A 6405-nucleotide genomic window follows, 5' to 3' on the forward strand; every position below is an offset into this window, starting at 1 on the left:
GAGTTCTCTAGTTACATGTGTCAAACCACCATCTTACCACAAAACTTGGATAAGTGCATTAAGGGTTCTGTGAATGTTTTAGCAAAAATGATTATGGTGGGTTTGGTGAATTCACGAAGATGGCTATGAATAAGAATGAGTACACATGTGAAAATGATGCACGTGTGATGCAAATTAAAAAAAATTGACACATGAAAATATGCCACAGAGTTCCAACAAGCATTTTAAATACTGAATTTGCACCACCACCCCCCAACTTAAATGAAACATTGCCTAAATGTTTAAGAATGAAAATTGAATGGGGGGTAACTGAAAATGGTAGAATACACCTGATGAGTGACGATGGTAGCTCGATAAGCACCAAAGATGGTAACCTGAAATAACAAAATGAAATTATCCTGCAATCAAAAACAAAGAAAACAACAGAAAAAAAAAGGAAAAGAAATAAAATAAGAGAAAACAAAAATAAAACAAAGTAAAACAAAATAAATAAAGAAAACCATACCTGTGTGGTGTGGTCAAGGTTGATAGACTGGATCCACAAGTGGAATGTATTCCACTTCTGGAACTTGCCTATCAATTAATACTTAAAGCGTTGACCATTTACTTTAAAGATCCGACCATCCTTAGAATCTTCTATTTCTACCGCCCCATTTACAAAAACATTCCTTACTAAAAAAGGGCCAGTCCACCTTGACCGAAGTTTTCCTGGGTGCTTTTGGAGTCTAGAATCATATCAAAATACTCGATGATAAGGCTTAAACGTTTTTCTCAAAATATTTTTATCATGAAATGCTTTTATTTTAGCCTTATAGATTCTAGAGTTCTCATAAGCATCATTTCTCAACTCTTCTAACTCAGTCAACTGAAATTTTCTAAGTTTACCTGCTTCTCCCATGTCAAAATTGAAATGCTTAATGGCCCAATAAGCTCGATGCTCAAGCTCCACAGGTAAGTGGCAAGGCTTCCCAAAAATAAGCCTATAAGGTGACATGCCTAAGGGAGTTTTGAAAGCTGTACGGTAGGCCCAAAGTGCATCAACTAGTCTTAAAGACCAATCTTACGATCTGGGTTGACCGTTGTTTCTAAAATTTGCTTAATTTACCTGTTTGCAAGTTCTACCTGTCCACTTGTCTCGGGGTGGTAGGCAGTAGAAATCTTATATACCACCCCATATTTTTTCATCAAAGCCTCAAAAGAACGATTGCAAAAAAATATGTACCCGATCACTAATGATAGCACGTGGCGTACCAAATCGAGATAACACATTCTCTTTGAGAAATTTAATTACCGTCCTATTATCATTGCTCCTACAAGCTACAGCCTCTACCCATTTTGACACATAATCTACTACCACAATAATATATTCATATCCAAAAGAAGGAGGAAATGGTCCCATAAAATCAATGCCCCAACAATCAAAAATTTCAATCACTAAAATTGGGTTTAAGGGCATCATATTATGACGGGATATAACTCCTAACTTTTGACACTTTTCACATGAGCAACAATAGATGTTTGCATCCTTAAATATGGTGGGCCAATAAAATCCACACTTCAGAATTTTTGCAGCGGTTTTCTTCATTGAAAAGTGTCCCTCGCAAGCTTGAGAGTGACAAAATTCCAAGACGCTAGCAATCTCTTCATCAGGGATGCAACGCTTTAAAATTTGGTGAGGGCAATATTTGAAAAGAAAAGGATCATCCCAATAGAAATTACGTACCTTAGTTATGAACTTCCTCTTATCCTAAGCGCTCCAATCCACTGGTATCTCACCTGCAGCCAAATAATTCACAATATGAGCAAACCATGGTAGAGAAGTAATAGATAGTAAATACTCATCAGAAAAATCATCCTTGAGTGGCATGTAGTCAAAGGTGTCCTCAAATGTGAGCCTCGAGAGATGGTCAGCCACTAGGTTCTCCACTCCTTTCTTGTCTTTGATGGTGATGTCATATTCTTGCAAAAGTAAAATCCATCGTATTAATCGTGCCTTAGCATCCTTCTTTGTAAGAAGGTACTTCAGGGCTGCATGATTTGTAAAAATAATAATAGGAAAACCAATCACGTAAGCACGAAACTTATCCAAAGCAAACACTATAGCTAGCAACTCTTTTTCAGTGGTGGAGTAATTCATTTGAGCACTATTTAGAGTTCTACTAGCATAGTAAATGACAAAAGGCTTTCCCTCCCTTCGCTGTCCAAGTACAGCACCTACAGCAAAATCACTTGCATCACACATAATCTCAAAAGGTGGAGTCCAATCAGGTGGCTGCATTATGGGTGCTGAGGTAAGCTTGCTAATTAGCATTTTAAAGGCCTCTTGACAATCTTGTGTCCACTCAAATAGGGCATCTTTAGCTAGGAGGTCACATAGTGGTCTAGATATGGTGGAAAAATTATGTATAAACCTCCTATAAAATCCCGCATGACCAAGAAAGGATCTCACGTCCTTTACTGTCCTAGGTGTAGGCAACTTAGAGATTAATTCAATCTTAGATTGATCTACCTCTATCCCCCTAGAAGAAATAATATGCCCTAATACAATACCTGAAGGTACCATAAAGTGGCATTTTTCCCAATTCAAAACCAATTTCTTCTCCTCACAACGAGTCAACACCCTCTCTAAATTCAATAAGCATGCATCAAAAGTAGATCAAAAAACAGTCAAGTCATCCATAAAAACTTCCATGCAATTTTCAACCATGTCACTAAAAATACTCATCATACAACGTTGAAAAGTAGCAGGTGCATTACACAATCCAAATGACATTCTACGAAAAGCATAAGTACCGAAAGGACAAGTGAAAGTTGTTTTATCCTGGTCGTCTAATGCAATTTCAATTTGATAATAACTAGAATAACCATCCAAGAAACAATAGAAAGGATGACTAGCCACACGCTCAAGAATTTGATCAATAAAAGGGAGAGGAAAATGATCTTTCCAGGTGGTAGCATTTAATTTTCTATAATCAATGCACATCCGCCACCCAGTCACAAGCTTTGTAGGGACTAGCTCTCCCAGGTCATTCTTCACCAGGGTAACACTTGACTTCTTAGGAACAACCTGTGTAGGACTTACCCATTTACTATCAGCAATAGGATATATGATTCCTGCATCTAATAGTTCTTCATTCTTCACCCCTTCTTTCATAGTAGGATTAAGCCTACGCTGGGGGTCTCTACGAGGGCTAGTTCCTTCCTTTAAATTAATTTTATGAGAACAGACCAGGGGACTAACACCTTTTATATCAGCAATGCTCCAACCTAAGGCTGACTTAAGCTCACTTAGGATCCAAATTAATTTCTCACCTTGAGACTCAGACAATTTAGATGAGATAATAATAGGAAATGTTTCACCTGGACCAAGGAAAGCATGCTTTAAACCCTTAGGCAGAGATTTCAGTTCAACTTTGGGTGTTTCCACACTTGAAGGAATTTGTTTTTCCTCTTTCTCAGGCAAATCCTCAAACTTTGGTTGCCAGGACCAAGTGCCATAATTCTGAGTTCTATAAAAGATAGCACAAATATCAACTACATCAGATGGATTACTAATAGAATCAAACTCATAATTAACAAGAAAATACTCAAGGGGGTCAAAATCATGAGTTGTGTGAACTCTCTTGTCTATGAGTGCGTCAATCATGTACGTTTGGTGGCACTCGTCATCTGTTGGTTGTTTCTCAATATGGAAAATGTTGACCTCTATGGTCATGTTTCCAAAAGATAGCTTCATCAACCCATTCCTGCAATTTATAAGTGCATTAGCCGTAGCAAGGAAAGGTCTACCTAGTATGAGAGGAACCTTAGAGTTAGACTCAACAACTAATTGAGTGTCCAAAATTAAGAAATCAACAGGATAATAAAACTTGTCAATTTGGATCAAAACATCCTTAACTATTCCTCTCGGTTTCTTATCTGAACAATCAGCCAACTGAAGCACAACATAAGTAGGCTTAATTTCACCCAAACCAAGCTGCAAATAAATGGAATAAGGCATCAAATTAACACTAGCTCCTAGATCTAGCAAGGCTTGCCCAAACTCATGATTCCCAATATTACATGCAATAGTTGGACAACCAGGATCCTTGTACTTAGGAGGAATTCGCTATTCAATTAGAGAACTAACTTGCTCTGTCAGAAATGCTGTCTTCTTAACATTGTGCTTCCTCTTGACTTTACACAAATCTTTAAGAACTTTTTTGTAAGTAGGAACTTGTTTAATAACATGCAAAAGAGGAAGTTTAATCTTTAACTGCCTGAGGTTATCCAAGATTTCATTACTAGGATCCAAAGTTCGCATACCAGATTTTAAAGCTTGAGGAAATGGTACCTTAATTGGACTCTTGATTACCTCGGCATCCTTGGGGAACTCGGTACTATCATTGCTTTGTTCCTCTTCAACATCCTTTGGTTAATCAGTTGTTTGGATGTGTAAGGACTTACCACTTCTTGTCACATTGGCATTAACCTCTTACAAATTTTTTTGTGCCATATGATGACCTTGGGGTTAGAATTGAGCTTGAGAAGGAAACTTGCCACGCTCATTCACACTCAAGGAGCTCATTATCTTGGATATATGACTCTTTATCTCTTTGTTTTCTTCAATGACTTGCATAATCAAAGATTCAAACTTTTGATTAGTTTTATTCTGTGCCTCAATAAAATTATGCAAAGTGTCTTCTAAAGGACTCTTAGAAGATAAAGGTACATGATATGATCTAGAGGGTTGTGTAGGCTACTGTTTTTCAGATTTCCAACTAAAATTGGGATGATTACGCCACCCCGGATTATAGGTATCAGAGAAAGGTGTAAAAGGCTTCTTGTACATACCTAAGGCATTACATTGTTCATCATACATCCCTCTCATCTCAGCAAATGTGGGACACTCTTGGGCAAGGTGATCTACCCCGCCACACACAAAACATGGTCCAAAAAACTCTGCATGATTAGCCACGTGTGTTGGCTTTAAGTCTTTATTCTTCAACACCTCTAGCTCCCTAGTGAGCATCTCAACCTTAGCCTTTAGGTTATCTTCTTCCTTGAAATGGTAAATTCCACCACCATTTAGGTTTCTTGCAGGTCGTGACCTATTTGTACTCTCAGTGGCACTAGGTCCAGTCCAAGTGTGATCTTTTTCACCAAGCTCATTGAGGTATTCTATGGCCTCATCAGGATCTTTTTGTAAGAACTCACCATTACACATCATCTCCACAAATTGACGCTCTCTAGGTGTAAGTCCCTCATAAAAATAGCTCACTAAACGCCAATTCTCATACCCATGGTGAGGACACATACTCAATAGCTCCCTAAATCTCTCCCGAGACTGATACAAAGTCTCACTGTCCTTTTGTACAAAGGTGGAGATTTCCCTTTTTAAAACATTGGTCTTATGTTAGGGAAAATATTTATTAAAGCAAACATGAGTCATCTTATTCCATGACCCAATAGATCGTGGTCTCAATGAGTATAGCCAAATTTTAGCTCTATCCTTCAAAGAGAAAGGAAAGAACTTACGTCTCACAATGTCATCAGTTGCATTTTGAATATGAAAAGTTGCAACTACTTCCTCAAACTCCCTAATGTGCACATATGGATTTTCATTTTCCAAGCCATGAAAAGTAGGGAGTACTATATCATCCCTGTTTTAAAATCCAATTGGCAAATATTAGCTGGAAACATGATGTACGATGGTGTGGCTGTGCGTGTAGGGTGGAGGTAATCTTGAAGTTTAACCTTGATCCAATACATATCAATAGAGTGGCAAAGACATGTCAAAGCACAATCACCACCAATCGGCACATGTGCACCTTCTTGTGCATTCAACCAAATCAGCTCCCTAGCCCACGCCGTTTCCATCGTATTTTCACCAACCACACATCATCTCATCTCTAATGGACCAATCCAAGCCTTGTGAGAAATCCCCCCAAGTAACCGAACCATAGCCCCAACCAATTCCATTTGAAACTTAGTTGAAGCAACCGAGTGGCATTGTATTTTTATTTGAATTCTTGTTCTTAAATGCGCCATTCCCACATGCCACCACCCCTTTACCCCTTTCCTCCAATCCCCAAGAGTCCTTCAAGTCATCATGGGAATTTTGACCCAAGTCATCCCTCAAAATAGAGCTAAACCGATTGGCTTTTGCACTAGACATCACCCGGCAACCTCACTTCACCCTCTCTTCCTTGAGCTGCTCAGAGCTTAGCACTTGACAACCAATCCTCTGGCATCTTCCACCTGAAAAAGCCTTCAAGGATGTGATGATGCATGCACAAATTAGCCGTGAAGATAAAACAAAAGTGATGCAACCAAGAGATGGAAATTTGTCCAGATTTTTAGCCTACTACGTGCGTGACTCACTCAACAATGAGTAGCACAAAGGCTATCCCAAGTGCAGAAGGA

The 6405-nt window shown here is 38.6% G+C and overlaps 1 pseudogene; it reads right to left on the reverse strand.

Moving 5' to 3' along the window:
* Positions 1–518: 518 nt before the first annotated feature.
* Positions 519–3160, reverse strand: LOC122312644 (annotated as a pseudogene).
* Positions 3161–6405: the final 3245 nt, after the last annotated feature.

Source organism: Carya illinoinensis, chromosome 6 (genome assembly GCF_018687715.1).
Source record: "Carya illinoinensis cultivar Pawnee chromosome 6, C.illinoinensisPawnee_v1, whole genome shotgun sequence".
NCBI lineage: Eukaryota > Viridiplantae > Streptophyta > Magnoliopsida > Fagales > Juglandaceae > Carya > Carya illinoinensis.